Source organism: Macaca nemestrina, chromosome 4 (genome assembly GCF_043159975.1).
Source record: "Macaca nemestrina isolate mMacNem1 chromosome 4, mMacNem.hap1, whole genome shotgun sequence".
Lineage (NCBI taxonomy): Eukaryota > Metazoa > Chordata > Mammalia > Primates > Cercopithecidae > Macaca > Macaca nemestrina.
Genome location: NC_092128.1, coordinates 47,777,089 through 47,797,398, shown reverse-complemented (window position 1 = coordinate 47,797,398; position 20,310 = coordinate 47,777,089). Strand labels below are relative to the sequence as shown.

The 20,310-nt window shown below is 36.3% G+C and overlaps 1 protein-coding gene across 17 annotated transcripts in view; it reads right to left on the bottom strand.

Moving 5' to 3' along the window:
* Positions 1-20,310, bottom strand: part of LOC105475279 (inner mitochondrial membrane peptidase subunit 2) — an 886,283-nt gene that overhangs the window by 794,777 nt on the left and 71,196 nt on the right. The window lies entirely within an intron of this gene.

Sequence of the window (20,310 nt, the reverse complement as noted above, 5' to 3'; positions counted from 1 at the left end):
GCCAAAAAAAAAAAAAGATTACAGTCAGGTTGCATGATTATCTAAAGCCCAACATGATGTTCTATGTTTTTATCATGATTCAAGATTATTGCATTTTTCCTATTATAACACTAATTAATGGTCAATATAAAAATATGGACTATAATGAACAGCAGGCAAAAGGAAAAAATACACCCACAAAACCGTAAGACTATGACACAAGTAAACCACTATTCAGCATTTTAGTATAGTTTCTTCTCATATTTTTCCAAGCCACGTTTTTGCTTACTTGATTCTATATACTTGCTTAACCATCTTATTCATTTATTTATTTAACAGCATAAGTTTTTTCCCATGGTACCACAAACTCTTCACAGGCTTCACTTTAGGTATGGTATTGCATCAAGTGTACATTCCACAATGTATATTTTGTCTTAGTGTTGGATAGCTGCTTTCAATTTTTGTACCATTACAAATAATTCCATTAGGAACCTATTAAACATGAGTCTTTCCAATATTTCAAATTCTTTTCCTAAAATACATTCCTCACAACTGAAGTACTATATATCAAAAACAACAATCAAAATTAAAAGCCAATATGATAGCTGGGATTTGGTACAAAAAAACACAGTTTGGGGAAGCAGATGGGAGTTCCAAGTGAAGCACGTTTAGATTTTTTCAAAATAAGACATTCAAACAAAAAATAAAAAGCGAAAAAAAAAATCATCCTGAAATACACACACACATACATGCACACGCACAGGAACACACATTCTAGCAAAGATGAAAGTTTTTTTATAGCTCTTGCTACACATTGCCAAATTGCTTCCCTAAAGGGTTGTAATCATTTTTATTCCCAATATTTAGCTTAAGGTTTATAGTGAAGGCTTTTTTAACTCCTCTTTTCTTTGAAGTCTTTGTACATTGACTTTGGCACATCTCTGCAACCTACTGCAAATTTTTCCTATTGAGATATGTTCCTGAGTTTTCACTTTATTCTGGAGACTGGAAATTGCTCTTAAGATGCTCTCTTTGTTCATCATGCAAACTTGATTCCATGTAGAATAAGAATTGGATAACAGTACAATGATTTACCTACAGGGATGTTTTTCACATTGTTTACAAGGCAAAAATACATTTAACATAATGTTTAGTAAAAACTGGAAACAGCTGTTTCTGTATCACTTGCAGGGTCACAGCATTCCTTCAAAATGTATTTACTGTCATGGAAAAAAATAATTTGCCACTATAATGTTGAGTTTTTAAAAGTAGGCTACAAGATTGTTTGTATGACACAATTCCATTTTATATAGATCATACACACACACAGGCACAAACACAGAGATTTAAAAAACCTGGATGTGTATGTACTAAAAGACAGTATCGTCTTGGGGAGTTGATAAGTGATTTCTAGAAACATCTTTATATTTATCCATATACGTTTATTTTAATAATAATTATTCTAAATGTATAATTTTTAAATATCCAGCCAAAGTAAGACTCAAAGTATAACCAGTAATTGTTTGAGCAACTTATTATGTACACATGACAATTTCCAGCTTGCTTACATAAATAGTCTCCCAACTGGATACATCTTAGTGAATTTATAATCATTAAACAAAGTAACAGACAACATGATCATCACCTGAATAACACTATTTTTCTTCTAAATTTTCAAAAGAGAGCTTTGTGGCCAAAGGTTTTCCAAAACTGCCTCATATTAACAAGAAAATTTTGGCTCAAAGTAGAGATAAGAAATTAATGAACCAATGAAACACAGTTAATTACATCTAGAAATTAATGATTAGGATATTAAAACTTGTAAAATCTAGAAATAATGGTTTTCCTTTTTAAAAAGTTTTTTAAATTATTTATGAATACATAATAGTTGTATTTATTTATGAGGTACAGGTGACATTTTAATATAAGCATATAATGTGTAATCATCAAATCAAGGTAACTGGGATATCCATCATCTCAAACATTTATCATTTCTTTGTGTGATAAATCTTTTCTTAACTAGAAGTTCAATGATAAAATGTGCTTATGGCCCTAACTAAAACCCTAGCATGTCCACCTCTAAAAATTCTAATACAGCTTGTCTATAGGGTCCTAGCTCTGCCCCCGCCATTAAAGTTGTGTGACCAATGGCAAGGTCTGCATCTCCAAAATCAGTATTTTACATCAGTTGATTTCTAAGGTCTTCATGGCTCTATGGCTGTATACACTCAAAAAGAAACTGGAAACAAATCCAATCAATAAGGAACTGTTTCATGACATATGGTTTGTTATCCCACAGGGCTGCCATAACATAATACCAAACACGGGGTGGCTTAGAACAACATAAATGTATTCTCACAGTTCTGGAGGTCAGAAATCTGAAATTAAGGTGCCAGGAAGGCTATGTCCCTCTGAAGGCAGTAAGGATCTGTTCCATGCCTTTCTCCTAGTTTCTGGCAGCCTCAGGTGTTCCTTGACGTGCACATGGCCATCTTCTGCCTGTGTGTCTTCACATCATCTTCCGTGTGTGTGTGTGTGTGTGTGTGTGTGTGTCTGTCCCAATTTCCCATTTATAAGGATACCAGTCATACTGGATTAGGACCCAAACACCTCATTTTAACTTGATTACTTCTGTAAAGATGCGGATCTTCAACGTTTTTGGGGGGGATCCAACTCAACCCATAACATGTGGCATGCTGGTTAATCTCTGTTGCCCTCTAAATCTATTCCCTGCTCCTTTCTGCTCCACATCCCAGAGGCTAACCTCTGTGAACTGCACCATCCATGCTTCTTTAATTTCTAGCTTCAAGTTGCGGTTGGCAAATGGGAGGCACCTGCCCAAGATCACGATACAACAGAAGAGAGAAGGGAGGGTATTTATTGCCACTCCATACCCCCACCAGGCCACTCTTTTGGTAGCAACTACATTCGGCTATCCACAGTCCTATTCCCTATCCACTAGCCCCACTCCCATAATTCTAGCTCTCACCAGAATGGGTAATTCCATCCCTACCTCTTTTTCCTTCTGGCATCAGGCTATGATGACATCCCACTGTTGCTAGGCCCTGGGCACTTCACTATCATTCAATGACTGCATTCTGCACTACCACCCATCCCTCTATAATGAAGTCCATTCATTAAACTCTCTTCATTGTCCCCATTGAATGTACCACCTCTTTCTCACCAAGGCCCTATCTGGTACACAGGGATAAGCCAATTCTTTAGAGTATTTACATAATTTGTTTATCCAAATTCTAGAAAGTAGTTTAGCCTCAGCATGGCTGCCACAAATTGAGATTTGAAATAAAATTGGTAGTAAAGACATCATTTTCTATCATATATACATTTGCTACTCTTTTGCTCCTTTCCTCCTTCATACTTATATCTTAATCTAGAAGGATATGGCAGAGGTCAGGAGCATGGATTGTGAAGGCAGACTGCTTCACTTTGAATTTAGCCTCTACCACATACTAGACTATATAAGTCCAGTTAATTTACCTCTCTGTACACTAAAAAAATGGGTATAAAGGTAATAATGTACAAGGCCAGGATTACAGGTGTAAGCAGTCACAGCTACTTGGGAAGCGAAGGCAGGAGGATTACTTGAGGCCAGGAATTAAAGGTTACAATGAACTGTGACCATGCCACTGCACTCTGCCTGGGCAACACGGGACATTTTATTTATGTCTCATAAATAAAAAAATAAGTAAAGTTTACAAGTCACAGGACTGCTATGTGAAATACATGCCACAGTACTTACATTAATTTTTTAACAGTTAAATCAATTAATCTATATAAAGTGCTTAGAACAATACCTGGCTTGTAGTAAGTGTTCTATGAGCATTGGCTGCTATTATTATTAATTTTTCCTCTGATGTTTTTCCCTTGACCTACACATTAAGTCAATCTAGCCTCAATCATTTTTACATGGACCTTACCCACCCAATCAAATGTATGCTGGGAATACACACAAACACGGCCAACTCTTTTTTTTTTTTTTTTTTTTGAGACGGAGCCTCACTCTGTTGTCCAGGCTGGAGTGCAGTGGCAAGATCTGGGCTCACTGCAAGCTCCACCTCCCGGGTTCACACCATTCTCTCGCCTCAGCCTCCCGAGTAGCTGGGACTACAGGCACCTACCACCACGCCTGGCTAATTTTGTTTTTGTATTTTTAGTAGAGACGGGGTTTCACCATGTTATCCAGGATGGTCTCGATCTCCTGACCTCATGATCTGCCCGCCTCAGCCTCCCAAAGTGCTGGGATTACAGGCATGAGCCACCGTGTCCAGCCAACTCTTTAAATTTTACTAGGTAAACTACCCATTGTCCAAAAGGTCATTAACACCTGCCATTTCTGCCATAATGGGCTCTCTGACCCCTATTTGGTGGTACATCCTAAGTCCTCAGGTGTTTTATTTGCTTATAACACATTTTTTGATGACTGCTCTCAGTCAAGATTCTGATATTCATCAATCCCCTACCTGGGCTATTTCGGCTATATGTGAAACATTACACTCCCACTCACTTCCCAGGGTCTATTTCGGCTTTTAAAAGACAGTTTTCAAACCCCTACTTCAGCCAAAGAAATGGTCCTTAATAATGCTTTTCTTCCCAAAATACGTGTACTTAGTTTTGTTTAATTGTTGGGGGATGGAGAGGAGTAGTAGTGTTTGAGTCCAGGCGTCACTCAAAACAAAAAAATTAAAAATTATCAAATTTAGTCGCTTTTTAGGAAAGGGTAAGGAGTTGGGGAGTGAACATGGGAAAAGAAATCCTCATGGATCTTTGCAAATTATAAACCATCTTTTTAAAGTAAAAATAAACACATCAAAAAAACTTATTTAAAAAATTCCCTTACTTGGCTTAGCAGAAATATACCTCAGTTACAATAACTACAATTAACAAAAAGTGATTACTGTTACTGTACAAAATGGCCCTGAGATGCAGTTATGTACTATATCTGTGTATTTATATAAGTACATCTATCAATACCTCAGAAATATCTAGATCTCAAGAAACGTTCAACTTAGAAATGAGAGTACAGTAGGCCATCCGTATCTGTGGGTTCCACATCCATGGATTCGACCAAAAGCAGATCACACACATTGGGGAAGAAACTGTACTAAACATGTACAGACATTTTTTTCCTGTTATTATTCCCCAAACAATACAGTATAACAACAATTTACATAGTATTTACATTGTATTAGGTGTCCTAAGTAATCTAGAGAAGAGTATATGAAATGATGTCCATAGGTTATATGCAAATACTACACCATTCACACCAGGGACTTGAGCATCCTTGGATTTTGGTACAATTGAGAGGTCCTGGAACCAATTCCCCATGCATATGAAGGGACAACTGTACTAAGTATGAGCTAATAGTAGTAGCAGGAAAGTTCGTAAGTAAAAAACCAGATTGACCAAATAGCAGATTAAATCACTGATTAGCAGAAGACCCAAGTGGTCAAAAGCACAGCCCCTGAGGTGAGAAGGCCCTGGTGTAAATCCTCACCCCAGCACCTACTGGGTGACCTTGGGCAAGTCACCCGGTCTCTGTGTGCCTCAGTTTCCTCACTATAAAATAATAGTTCTAACCTCACAGTGCTATTGGAAAGATTAAATGAGGTAATATATGTAAAGTATTTAGAACAATTCCTGACACATAGTAAGCTCTTAAAAACTTTTAGTTCTAAAATTTCCAATTCTATATACAGTCCAGAAATATATTCAGTTCTGTAAAAGATGGTATTCATTTTAAAGGGAATATTTTGTTGCAGTTTTTGGCTTCTTTTCTCCTACTTATGTGAGTCACACTGCTCATACTCACTTAAACATAATACAAGTCATTTTACAGAATAAATGTTCAAAGATGGCTGGTATGTACATTGAAAACAATATGCCAACTCCTGAGTTCATGTCTAGACTTCCTCGGGATTACAGAGATGGTAAGGTTAATTACCCTTTTAAATATGATCAGTTTATTACCTTGCTATAGTTTTGAGAAAGGGGCAAAACATTCTGAGTATGTGCAGAAATATTCCAGTTGACAATATATTCATTACTGTTTATGACCTCCAGTATTCTTTCAAATTCAGCAATTAAGTATTTAAACAAACACTCCTGAAGTAGAAGCAAAAATCACTTTCTCAGACTATTTAGGACTTCTTAAAGGTCTCCAAGAAGTAGTACACTCCAATTAATATTTATTCTCTTCCTCAGAGCATCGATGCTTACACTGCCTAAGGGAAGCCTGTTGTCAGCTAAGGCAAATGAGGTTAATAATAACAGGATTTGGCTAAGAAAAAAAATAAGCTGCACTTTAGAGAAGTAACATCTCATCTCATCTCAATTAAATATGCTAGGAGAATAAAGAGGTCAGGAAACAACCAACTGTAAAAATATTAGTAAATAGGTAACAATTAAAGTCATTCTTTCTCATCCCAGCTAGATATACTAATGGCCAAAGTTACTTTTTACTTACATTAGTATTACCTCAGGGGATCTATTGTTTTCCTATAAAAGTCAGCTGAGCTGTACAGCTTAACCAAGATAAACCTCTATATTAGTTTCCAAGTATAGAAAGCATGTGTGTAAATAAAACATACATCATTCATTGTTACCTGGATGTTATTAACTCTTGCTCCCAGTAACTAAAATATCCATATGGGGATTTACTTACAAAAAAAAAAAAAAAAAAAAAGAAACATGCTTATTAACCTAATTATAGGTATCACATAAATACATCATATTGGCCCATTTATTATGAGTATAGCGGTGCTCTAGGGGCCATACTATCCATATTTGATGGCTAGTTTCTCCCAGTAGCCATCAAGAAGCCTAAAATCTCATCATTTGAAATATTTTTAAGTCTTGACTTTTAGAGGAGAGAGAACTATAAAAGAGAATGTCTAGAGTTAAAGATAGAACAGCAGTCTAGGACTCATATGCAATGTAAGAAGAAAATGGAATCAGCAGAAGTTCTAAGCAGGAAAGTGATATTATCCAAATTATGTTGGAAATAAATCTGCTAGCAATGTGGAAAATGTACTAGAGAAAACATATCACAGTCAATGAAGGAGAGATCTATGTGGCACCTGGACTTTGCAAATGGAGAAAAGAAAAATATTCAATAGATATTTTTCAGGTAGACCCAAAAAATATTCAATAGATATTTTTCAGGTAGATCCAGTCTAACTGGATACAGATGATCAGAAAATCCTAGAAGTTAAAGATGGAAGTGAAGTCTCTAACTTTGACTTGTAACTAAATATGATGCCAAGAATCAAAATAGTAACCAGAAGAAGAAAACAAGTTTGGTATGGGCTAGGTTGGGTTTGAGAAGTCTGAGGAATATCATCATACACATATATCCAATAGAGAGCTAAAATTACAGGTATGATGCTTCAAAAAGAAATCAGGTAGGCAAGAAGTCAAGAGCAGTGGACAAAGGGAAAACAAAGAGGGCCAAAAAAGGAACCACAAAGCAGACAAAGCTAAAACAGAACCAAGAAAAAAGGATGTAATATACAACAAAGGGCAAGAAAGTTTCAAGGAGGAAGTATTCACAGTGTGCATTTCTGCTAAGAGATGAAGAAACATTTGTATCGTGGCCATCAGATTTAGCAATTAGAAGATTTGAGAATTTTTCCAAAGAGTTTTTGTAGAATATTAGAGATAGAAGTCTGATTTTACTAAACTAAGGGAGTAAGTGACTTAAGGAATTGAAGAGGATTCACAGATGTTTCTTCCCAGAAATATCTCTTTCCAGATGTTTGGAAATAAACATCACTATTCTTTCCAGATGCTTGGAAATAAGAGCAAAATGTACTGATTTACCTGTAAATCTTGACAGATTCTAGGGAATGTAAGTCTCTGTCATTATTGTATAGAGTAGAGAAGAGAAAACGAAAGGTAATTAAAGCTGACTCTAAAGTCTCTAAATTTGATTCATGGGTATAGATAAAAAGATGCTATAACTTTAGCAGCAAAAAAGGTCCAACACAGTAGCCAAAAGCCACATGTGGTTACTGAACACTTGAATGCAACTAATCCAAATTGAGACGTGCCAAATGAAACCAACACCAGATTTTTAAGACCTTATTTCAAAAAAGGTATAATATCTCATTAATATTTTAATATTAATTACATGTGGAAATAACATTTTAGATATATTGGGTTAGAAATTATTAAAATTAAAATTGCACTTGTTTCTTTTTTCACTTGTTTCAAAGCGTTACTAGACAATTTAAAATTACATATATGGCTCATATTATATTTCTTTGAACGTCCCTGAACATTCAAAATGTTATCCTCTAGAATAGATACTAAATTAGAAGAACAGGACTCAGAAAAGTTCCATCAGAGCCAGCCTATATATATCACATTAGTGTGAAAGTTAATGAAGAGGTCACCCAAGATAACTTCATGACTTTATAGTTTAAGAAAATAAGGTCCTAACTAATTTAGTGGCTTACTCAGGTCACCTAGTTACTAGAAACAGAACCTAGACTAGAACCTACTCCCTGGGTATATTTCCTCTATTATTCCACCACTTGAAATGTCAGTGAAAATTTAACAGTTATATACAATCTTATTCTACACCACATTCAATAAAATGACTTGTTCAAAAAAAAAAAAAAAAAACTTAAAATCACAATCTCCCTAAGAATATCCTTTGTTCACCAGTCAACTTGTAATTTAACAAATATTGTAAGGTATGTCAACTCATGATTCAGTTTTGTTTTGTTTTACTGTGTGCATATATATATATGTGTATATATGTGTGTGTGTATATATATATGTGTGTGTGTGTGTATATATATATACACACACTCTCTGAATTTACTTCAATCAATTCCATATGAATTTTAAAGAGAATATCCTCCTCTCAAGTACACATCTCTTTAAAAAAAGTTCTAAGAAAACACATCTGGAAAAGTTCAGAGAAATTACTCTCAACCATTATATTATTATCTGCCATTTGATAGTCGTAACTTATTAAGGCCTCATGTTGCTCAATAATGTAATATTCACACAAAATTAAGACTTATATTCAAAATATAGCTATAGTATATGATAATATACTGTATTTCAAATTCTGGCAAGATTTAAAATCCTGCTTTGCCCAGTGAAATCTTCAGACACTCAACCATTATGTTGTAGGTAAACCACAGTTCCAGAATCACCAATAATTATAACCAACCAAAATATTTAGCTGTAATTTCTTCAATATTCCAACAATTATAAATGTATTTACACTTTTCATTAAGACACAATTATTTAAAAAATTAGTTTTTTCATGCTTTCCACGTGAAATTGAAAAATAAACATCACTTGAAACTTTAAAACTTAATTTTTATGAGACATCTTAATTAGCTAATAACTGTTGTAGTCATGGTAGTTATTTCCTTTGTAGAAATATTGTTCCAAAAATAGTGCTATGCTGAATGCGGTGGCTCATGCCTGTAATCCCAGCACTCTGGGAGGCTGAGGTGGGTGGATCACTTGAGGCCAGGATTTCGAGATCAGCCTGGCCAAAATGGCGAAACCAAGTCTCTTCTACTAAAAAGAAAAAAAAACAAAAATAAAAAAAAAACAATGCAAATAGTGCTGATAAAAATTAATAAAGATTATTTGATTAAGTAACATACTTATTTTATTTTGTACATATACCCTATATTTACTGTAACAAATAAAACTATTATTGTCATTCCAAAATGACATTATTAAAAGTAATAAAAACAAAGAATATCAGTTCCACTTCTTGAATATTTGCTGTTATTTCAATGTTATCACATAAATAAAAAGGATGGTGAAAATCTAGCTAATAAGAGTTAGCTATGCACAGGGTGACTATGCTTTCCATAGAGGAGTTTTCCGTGGCGATCTGCAAGTCTTCTTTTCTTTGCCTGGCTGTTTGTGGCCCCTCTTCACATAACCGGAGTTAGTGTATTCATCTATTCCAAAGTTATTCCATCTGGACTCCTATGTGGCAGCCTTCCCCAAAATACAAAATACAAAAAAATACAAAAGTACAGAGCCACATGTCATTAAAACCTGAGCTTTACCACATCCTTAAAAGTTTTCAAGTTTTCCTTGGTTGTATATGTCCCCTTTCAGCTTACTATATAGCAGATGTTAAGTGTCCCACTGTTGACTATTCTTAGCAAGGCATAATCCAGCATGGAGCTACAGAGTATCACTGCTCCTTCAATACTGGCAGACTGAATCACATTGCTGGTGTTTCTGTCAACCTACTTCATGTTAAGAATAACTGACAGTTGATAGTCATTACATTGCTTAAGCATCTGTGGTAGATTCAATATCAATATTCTAGAGAATATTCGCAATAAGCAGCATTTAATAGCATTTGTTCAGCCACTGTGGAAAGAAGTTTGGAGGTTTCTTAAAGAACTTAAGACAAAACTACCGTTTGACCCAGCAATCCCATTACTGGGCATATATCCAAAGGAAAATAAATCATTCTACCAAAAAGATGCACGCACTCATACATTCATCACAGCACTATGCACAATGGCCAAGACATGGAATCAACCTAGGTGCCCATCAACAGTGGACTGAATAAAGAAAATGTGGTACAAATACACCATGGAGTACTACGCAGCCATAAGAAAGAATGAAACCATGTCCTTTGCCACAACATAAACGCAGATGGAGGCCGTTATCCTAAGAATAAATCAACGCAGGAACAGAAAACCAAATACCGCAAGTACTCACTTATAAGTGGGAGCTAAACATTGGTCACTGATGGACATAAAGATGGCAATAATAGACACTGGGGACTACTAGAGGGGGGAGGGAAAAGGGGGAAAAGGGCTGATAAACTAACTATTGGCTATTATATTCATTACCTGGATGATGGGATCAATCATACCCCAAACCTCAGCATCACACAATATACCCAAGTAACAAACTGCACATGTGCCCCCAGAATCTAAAATAAAAGTTGAAATGACTTTTCTTTAAGTCCACAATATGATCAAGTGTGCTAAGAATCATACCTCCTTGAAAATAACTAAAAACATCACTTCTCCCATTTCTAAAGCAAAAATGAATATTCAAAGATAACTGCAGGAGGTTAAGTTCATTAGCCAATATTCCCCTAGCACCTAAGGCAGTTTTCTTTTTTTTTTTTTTTCCAGTATGATCTTATTACTGCCTAATTATCCATATTGCTTTTCTTCCTTTCTGTTAAACTGAAATTCACCCAAGTAGTTTAACCTTTCATTTAGAATCAGGAAACACACTCCCCTCCCCTCACTGATAATTGGCCTCTTTCTTTATTAACTGATTTCCCCCCTTGATTTATTACAAATCTTTTCTGCCAAATTTGGATCCATTCTGTTAATACATTCTTTATCTTCTTTAAACTCAATTAGCACAGTGTCATTGTTACCAAAGCTTTCCTATTATTTCTTCAAGTTCTTATTGCTCTTTAAAGATCCTCTAGTAGAATAATGAATTTTTAATAAACCTGGAATATTTTAATGATTCTTACTTAATTCTATGGTAAAATTTATGTGAGACATAGTATTCTTCACACTGAAATGTTTTCTACTATACTGTCATAATACTATATGGTAACTTTCTAGCAACCCAAATACACAAATCCTTGCAATGTAACTTATGACTTCTAAAAGTACAGAAAGCCATATTATAATTATCATATCCATAGCCAAATCAAACCAAGTCAGCTTCTTCAACAGCAGTTCCAACATCCATACAATTTTTAACAAAGTGAAATCTATACTTGTGCCATCAGTAAATATTAATGTAACCTCTGAGTATGAGTAAATCTGTCACTAGATAATGCAAAGGAATAACCTTTCATGGGTCCTTGAGGTTTCTCATTAATGGAAATAAACAATTTTTTTAAAAGGCATTCCTGCTCTCTTCTTGGAAAGAAATACTTTCCTGAGCTCCAAGGCACTGATAAAATTTGGTGGATGTCATTTTAAGCCCTTTCCCTTTCTTATCAGCTACAGACACATTTCCCAGCCTTGCCACCTCTACTCACCAAAACTGTGCCTCTTTTTTCTAAAAGGAAAAGAAAAATTAAAGGTATCCACTGACCTTGGATCAAATAAGGTTATGTTTAAGTTTAGTTGAGAGATTTCTTCCACTTTTCCAAGACCTTAACTATGAAGCAGAATACAGACTATGGTACCTTTATTTAGCAAGAACCAGTGGACACTGTGTTTACCGGTGGGAAATACATCTTAAGTTGACAAGAGAGATGGAGATAACCAGAACAAAATTAGCCATTAGAATATTAAAAATTCTACTCCCAGAATAAATTACAAGAAATGAAGAAACAAAGATTTCTACCACTATCTTATTTTGAGTAATTTTAAATAAATAGGAAAGGATTTTGATCTCATCCTTCTGTTAAAACATCTACTTGCCAACGTTTATATTTGCAAATTTCAATAATTGCAACTACAGATATAATCTTGATAAGTATATATTCATTTGATGTCTTTCACCAATAAAGACCTGGTGTTCCAAGTCTCCTATCTGTTCCAGAACTTCTACTTAATGTGTCAATATAGCTCTTCTTCTTTAAAAAATTTCAAGTCAGTTTTGACTCCAACTTTAAAACTATGCAACATAGTTTTCTGATATCCTGAGGGATTAATTCTTATGTTGAGCTTCCTAACAATTCCATTTGATCCCTAAAGCTATTTTCATGCATTTTTTTAAATGAAAGAGACCTTAAAGATCAACTAGTCTGTACCTCTCATTCTGCAGATGATGTAATTGATCCAAGAACAGTTAAAATAACCTGTCCAGGTTCACTCAGCCAGTTAAAAATGATGCAACTCAAAGCAGAAACAAGATCTCCCAAAGCCTAGTCCCATAGTCTTGCACTGAAGAATAGGCAAATAGAGGCTTTCAGATTTGTTTCACAGAAAAGAAAATAATACTTTTTAAATTAGTCAGTTCTGTAAATAAAATTGGTGTTTTCAAACACTTAATAATCTTTTGTAAAAGTACATTTCCTTGTACATAGTAAAGGTGGTTTTAAAACTGTCTGTATTTTTTATTGCTTAACATGATTTTCTATTGCCACTGTAACAAAATACAGCAAATTTGGGGGTTTAAAATAACATCTGTTTATTATCTAACAGCTCTCTAAGACAGAGGTCTAGTAAGTTTGGCTAGGTCCTTAGATCTTTCAAGGCCAAAATCAAGGTGTCAGCGGGTCTATGCCCTTATCTAGAAATCCCAGGATAATCTATTTCCAGGCTCATTAAGCTGTTGGCAAAATTCTGTGTAGTTGTGAGACTGAAGTACTTGTTTCCTTGCTGATCTTTGAGTGAAGGTCATTCTTAGCTTCTAGAGGCAGCCTGCTTTCCTCTGCCCATGGTCCCTGAATCTTCAAAGGCTGTAACAATGTGTTGCATCCTTCTTGTCCTTTGGATCTCTGACTTCGTATGCTGCATCTCCCTAACTACTACTTCTGCCTCTGTTTTTAAGGGCTCATGTGATTACACTGGGCCTACATGGATAATCCAGGATAACCTTTATTTTAAGGTAAACTGATTAGTCGCCTTATTTACATCTGTCCCTTTAGCAATGTAAAGTAACTTATTTATGGATATATCATCTTATTATATTCACTATCCAGGGAATTAGAGCATGGAATCTGCTTTGAAACCAAAGTTCTAATTATTACATTTGCCTCATATTTTACTGATGTATCCTTAAGGAAATATGACTGATTTTCTACAGATCATATTGTTCAAATTCTAACAAAATAAAGAACTTTTCATTCCTAATATTTATATATCCATTTCCAGGAACGGCTCTGATTGGCCCTGCTTAGGTCCAGTGCCCACCCCTCTACCAACCACCAGGGCTGGCTTCATGGCAATGTGACCAGTGCAGTCACACATAATCCTGGGCTCAGAAGGGACACCACAATTGGGGCTTAATGCTCTGAACCTACCAACTAGAAATTCTTAACCCTTTGAATTTGTTTTGTACAGGAAGTCCAAAAGAACAATTGAGCATGTGCTAGGGGCTTGTTTATCTGAAAAAGAATGCATTTCTCTTTTATTTTTTAAGAATATTTCCAACAGGTACAACATTCTAGATTGACTTTTTTTCATTTACGACTTTAAAGATGTCATTCAGTTATCTCCTGTCTTCCATCAGTTGAAAAGTAGGCTATATTTTTGCTTCTTTGAAGCTAATACGTCTTTTTTCCTTTTAAGACTTTTATCGGCCAGACTCAGTGGCTCACACCTGTAATCTCAGTACTTTGGGAGGCCAAAGCAGGCAGGTCACCTGAGGACAGGAGTTCAAGACCAGCCTGACCAACATGGAGAAACCCCATCTCTACTAAAAATACAAAATTAGCCAAGTGTGGTGGCGTGTGCCTGTAATCCCAGCTACTCGGGAGACTGGGGCAGGAGAATCATTTGAACCCAGGAGGTGGAGGTTGCAGTGAGCCAAGATCGCACCATTGCACTCCAGCCTGGGCAACAAGAGCAAAATTCTGTCTCAAAAAAAAAAAAAAAACACTTTTATATTCTTTGGTTTTCAGTGGTTTGACTGCTGCGTACCCTAAATATCTATCATTGTATTTATTCCACTAGTGCTTTTTAATTCTGTGGATTGATGTCTTTCATTGATTTTGGAAAACTCTTGGCCTGAATCTATTAAGATAATGGTTCTTCCTCAATTCCTACTCTTCTATTCTCCTGGGACTCCAATTAGATGGTGGTCAGCCTTTTTCACTATTACACTATTTACACTATTGATTGTATATGCCATTCTTTTATTCCCTCCATACCCCATTCTATATATTTTCTAATTGACCCATCATCCAGTTCACTAATTCTTTCCTCAGCTGTGTCTAATTTTCTATTAAACTAATCTACTGAGTTCTTCATTTCAGTCACCGTTTTTATTTCTAGAATTTCTTTAAATTACTTTTATGGATTCTTATTCTGTGCTGAAATTATCCATCTTTTCATCAGTTTTTTAAAAAATACTGATTATAATTTTTTTCTGTTTTTGGAGAGAGAGTCTTACTCTGTCACCCAGGATGGAGTGCAGTGGTGAGATCATAGCTCACTGCAGCCATGATCTCCAAGGCTCAAGTTATCCTCCCTCCCATCTCAGCCTCTGTTGTAGCTAGCTGATTCTACAGGCATGCAACACCAAGCCCAGCTTTTGTTTCTTTGTTTTTGTTTAAGTAGAGACCAGAGAAGTCTTGCTATGTCACCCAGGCTGGTCTTGAACTCCTGGGCTGGAGTGATCCTCCCACCTCGGCCTACCAAAGTGCTAGGATTACAGACATGAGTCACCACACCTACCCAATTATAGTTATTTAATAGTCCATGTCTAATCATTCCAATATCTGGATTACTGTGAGACTGTTTCTATCCTTTCTTGTTTTATGTTGTTTTTCTTGGTCCTGGCTTCTAATATGCATGGTATAATTTTTTATTAAATGTCAAGTGCTGTGCATAAAAAAAATTACAGAAACCCTGCATGATGTCTCTTGCTTCCAGGAATGATCGTTAAAGTAAAGGCAGACCACCTTAAAATCAAGATTGGGTTTATCAAAGAATACATTTTGATTTTTGTAAGGAGTGGCCTATTTATAGTTCTTCCTAACTCCTAGGATATAGCCCCACAGGAATCCCAATGAAAAGCTTAGAGTGTTTTACCAGGGTCCTTCTTCCTCCTTCCTGAATTTTAGCTTGCAGGCACTGTGAAACTGACAAAATTTCTGCTCACCCTCTCACCATCTTAGCTATTGCTGCTCGGCTTCTCAGCTTGGCTTGTGTTGCTTGCAAATTGACAGAATCCAAGGTGAAAAATGACACAAATACAGGGCTCACTTCAGTATGTTTCCTTTCATTCTTAGATCTTTAACCCTTGGTAGTACTCCAACGCCTTTAGATATACATTTTTTTTTTTTTTTTTTTTTTTTTTTTGAGACGGAGTCTTGCTCTGTCGCCCAGGCTGGAGTGCAGTGGCGCCAAGTCCACTCACTGCAAGCTCCGCCTCCCGGGTTCATGCCGTTCTCCTGCCTCAGCCTCCCGAGTAGCTGGGACTACAGACGCCCACCACCGCGCCCGGCTAATTTTTGTATTTTTAGTAGAGACAGGGTTTCACCATGTTAGTCAGGATGGTCTCCATCTCCTGACCTCGTGATCCGCCTGTCTCGGCCTCCCAAAGTGCTGGGATTACAGGCTTGAGCCACCGCGCCCGGCCATACACATTTTTTTAATCCAGTTTTTTTCATTATTGACAGTGTAGGCCTTAGTTTGAAATAAACTAGTCCATTTACAGCCAGAAATAGAAATCAGCCACTGACTGATCTGTGGCCTATCCTTATGTATGCCTCTATATCTTACTGATTCCAAAAGTATTTAAGATAGGTTGACACACCTATGTGATGGTTGATTTGCCTTGTGTTCTATTTCCTGCTTGAAACCTAAACTGTTTACTACTCTAAAATATTAATTAATTCTGTTGTAATTATTATGTAAACATAGTCAAAATGCTCCTTAATAGCTAAATCTGACTCCTTACATATAATATTTAACGTGTATTTGGGTGGTCCTTTGTAAATGCTGCCTTGTACTTACTCATCTTTTTAAATATAAGAAACAGCATTCTCAGAGACTAGATTATTTCAGAGTAAAAATAAAAACATTTATAAACATAAGCACCAGTATTTAATAGAATGTTGCCTGTATAATTTTGTTCTTTGAAAACTTATAGTTACTTCTCAAAGGATATAAAATTTATAAAACAGGATGAGCAGAAGCTATATATATCTCCTATGGTTACATTAACACAAAATCTCAGTAATTCAAAATTGAAATTTATGAAACACTTCTAAGCTGTAGTTTGTCTCTGAACTAAGAAAATGTCTTATTACATAATTAAGTGTATAAGCATTGTGAAGACAGTTTATCCTACTTAAGAAAACAAATTGCTATTAAGGACTGACTGTCCTAAGGATACCAACTGGTTTTTTTTTTGGTTTTTGGTTTTTTTTTTTTTTTTTTTTTTTTGAGACAGTCTCACTTTGTCGCCCAGGCTGGAGTGCAGTGGCGTAAGCTTGGTTCACTGCAAGTTCCGTGTCCCGGGTTCACGCCATTCTCCTGCCTCAGCCTCCCGATTAGCTGGGACTACAGATGCCCGCCACCATGCCCAGCTAACTTTTTGTATTGTTAGTATGAGAAGGGGTTTCACCATAGCCAGGATAGTCTCGATCTCCTGGCCTCGTGATTCACCCGCCTCGGCCTCCCAAAGTGCTGAGATTACAGGCATGAGCCACTGTGCCCAGCCAAGGATACCAACTTTTTGTATGGCTATGAACAGTATTTAAAATTCAGTTTAATCTATATCTAATAATAATAATAATACTTTTACTATCTCATTTTCTTTATTTAAAAAATGTCACTTGTACATATACTTAGTAATGACTGCAAATTACTATGGATAATTGAAAGTGCCAAAAATAAACTGCAATACAGGATTTCCCTCCCCAGCATTTTACTGTCAATTTAAAAAAAAAAAAAAACTAGAAACCTAGGTACTTCATCCTCCCTAAAGAATCTTTCTGTAAAAGTCATGGTCTTTCTATATTTGGTTCCTAAATGTACTACATTAACTACAAACTCAGAAAAATGTTTGGCCATAGATTTTAAAAATTGGGAATGAGTACAGATAGAACAGATAAGTATACACAATTATATTTTCCCAGCTCAACTGATAACTGGCTTTTAATACAATTATGGGTCATTATTCAGTATTATTATTACTGTGGGCAAAACATGAAATTCCATTTTTAGCAGATTCCAATTAATTTCCTTGGTGGGTCAAGGGACCTTTCAAGATTTACAAGCACTCAAGACACAAAGCACCTTTCGTTTTGTTTTCAAGGGCTCTATTCTATTTCATCTATTTCCCTGGCTCAAATCTTTATGACTCTTTGCTCATACTTATCGATAGAGAAGCAGCCACCACACTACACTGGCCATCTGTCAGAAACTGGCAATTAGTTTAGCATGACAAAAACCAGCTGTTGAAACTGTATGCACACTATATGTTCACAATACAGTATTATTGTTATCGATGAGGAGACTACAATGTATTTCAGGAACCACTGTATCAGAAATTTGACTACAGAAATGGAAGTAAAATAAGAGATGTAGACATACCAGAGCCAGCATGACTTCTTTGGTGAGAATCAATGTTACTCAACCATAGCATCGTACCACATCACATGGAGACATTATAGGATGATGGTTAAGTCACAGCTTTGATGTGAGGCACTTCAAGTCTTTGCTCTGCCATTTATTAATATTTACCATGTCCTTAAGCAGGTTATTTAGCCTCTCTATGCTTTAGTGTTCTCATCTATAAAACCAGGGATAAGAACAATACCTACTTTATTGGTTTTTCTTAATTAGAATAAAATAAAAGTGAAGTCAGAACTCCTAACCCAATGGCTACAAAAAAAAATAAGCAGTCAGTAAATACTTTAAAAATATTATGGTTGTTTTTTTTTCTCTCCATAGATTATGTGTCTTTTTCTCTCTGTCTTTGGACCTGATCACTCCAGCACTCTCACCAACACCAGGTGTTTACCTATCTTTAGAAGTCTACCGTTGCTTTATAGCAACTACCTTAGTGTTGTCCATCTCAGACTTTGGTATTTCATCTTAGTTCACTTCAGACACACTCCAGGGATGCAGCAGTGTATAATGGGAAAAGATTTAAACACAGTATTATCAAATAGAAATAAAATGTATGTCACATGTGTAATTTTACATTTTCTACTAGGCACATTTAAAAAGGAAGAATCAGCCAGATGCCCTGATTTTGCCTGTAGTCCCAGCCACTCAGGAGGCTGAGACAGGAGGATCACTTAGGCCCAGGAGTTCATGCCCAGCATGGGCAGCATAGCAAGACCCAATCTCTTATAAAATAAAACTAGAAGAAAAAGACGAAAAAGAAACAGGTAGAATTTTAGTAATATATTTATTTGCAAGAATATATCCAAATTATTATGATTTTAACAAGCAGCAATCACCATATTTCAAGTGTTCAATAACTGCAGGTGCTTGCTCTATCAGACAGTATAGGCTTACAGTCAAATGAATGTGGATTCAAATTCTGGCCCTGCTTTTTACTTGCTATGCACTTGCTCTAAATTTGTTTCATTATGTTAAAAATTACTATCTCCAGCTATTGTGAGAATTAAATAAAAACAGCATACTCGGTCAGGCGTGGTGGCTCAAGCCTGTAATCCCAGCACTTTGGGAGGCCGAGACGGGCGGATCACGAGGTCAGGAGATCAAGACCATCCTGGCTAACATGGTGAAACCCCGTCTCTACTCAAAAGAATACAAAAAACTAGCTGGGCGAGGTGGCAGGCGCCTGTAGTCCCAGCTACTCGGGAGGCTGAGGCAGGAGAATGGCATGAACCCGGGAGGCGGAGCTTGCAGTGAGCCCAGATCGCGCCACTGCACTCCAGCCTGGGCGACAGAGCGAGACTCCGTCTCAAAAAAAACAAAAACAAAAACAAAACAGCATACTCAAAGCACTTAGCACAATGCTTACTTACAGGCATGCTCATTCAAAGAATTCCCTTACACCAACCTTCTACTATAGAACTGAACACTGGTTCAATACAGTGAAATCTGTGATCCAGATTAAGAGGAAAGGAAGAGAAAGGAAGCCTTTCATCCTTCCTTTCTAGCTCTCTATAAACTGTGGCCTTTTCTCCCACCCACACAGCTCTGTTCTTTGCTTCCTAGCAGCTATAAATTTGACTCAGTAGACTTATTTCTAGAACCCCTGAACCCTTGTAGTCATGACCCACGTATGTGGTTCCAAAAAACTAAAAAAGACCCATGCCTGAAAGAGAAATCCTACCATCTCCTTTTCCTCTGCCCCTGTGATATCCACCTCCCCAGCTGGCCCTACTGCCTACTCAAGACAGTTTCTCCCTCATTCAGGGGTTCCCACTGCTGCAGCTTCCTCAGCCTCAGCAACTGCCATCAACATTAGTGCTTCTCCATTTAAAGAGAGTCTGGCATCAAACATTAAAGAGGCTGAGCAGCATTCTGCAAAATAACTGAACAGTACCCTTCAAAAGTGTCAATGTCATAAAAGACAAAGATCAAGGAACTGTCATATACTGAAGGTGACTAGAGAGACATAAAAAATAAAAAATGAAAATATGGGATCTTGAGTAGGATCTTCATCCAAAAAAAGGACATTAGTGGGAAAACAGGTGAAATTTGAATAAGGTCTATAGATTAGACC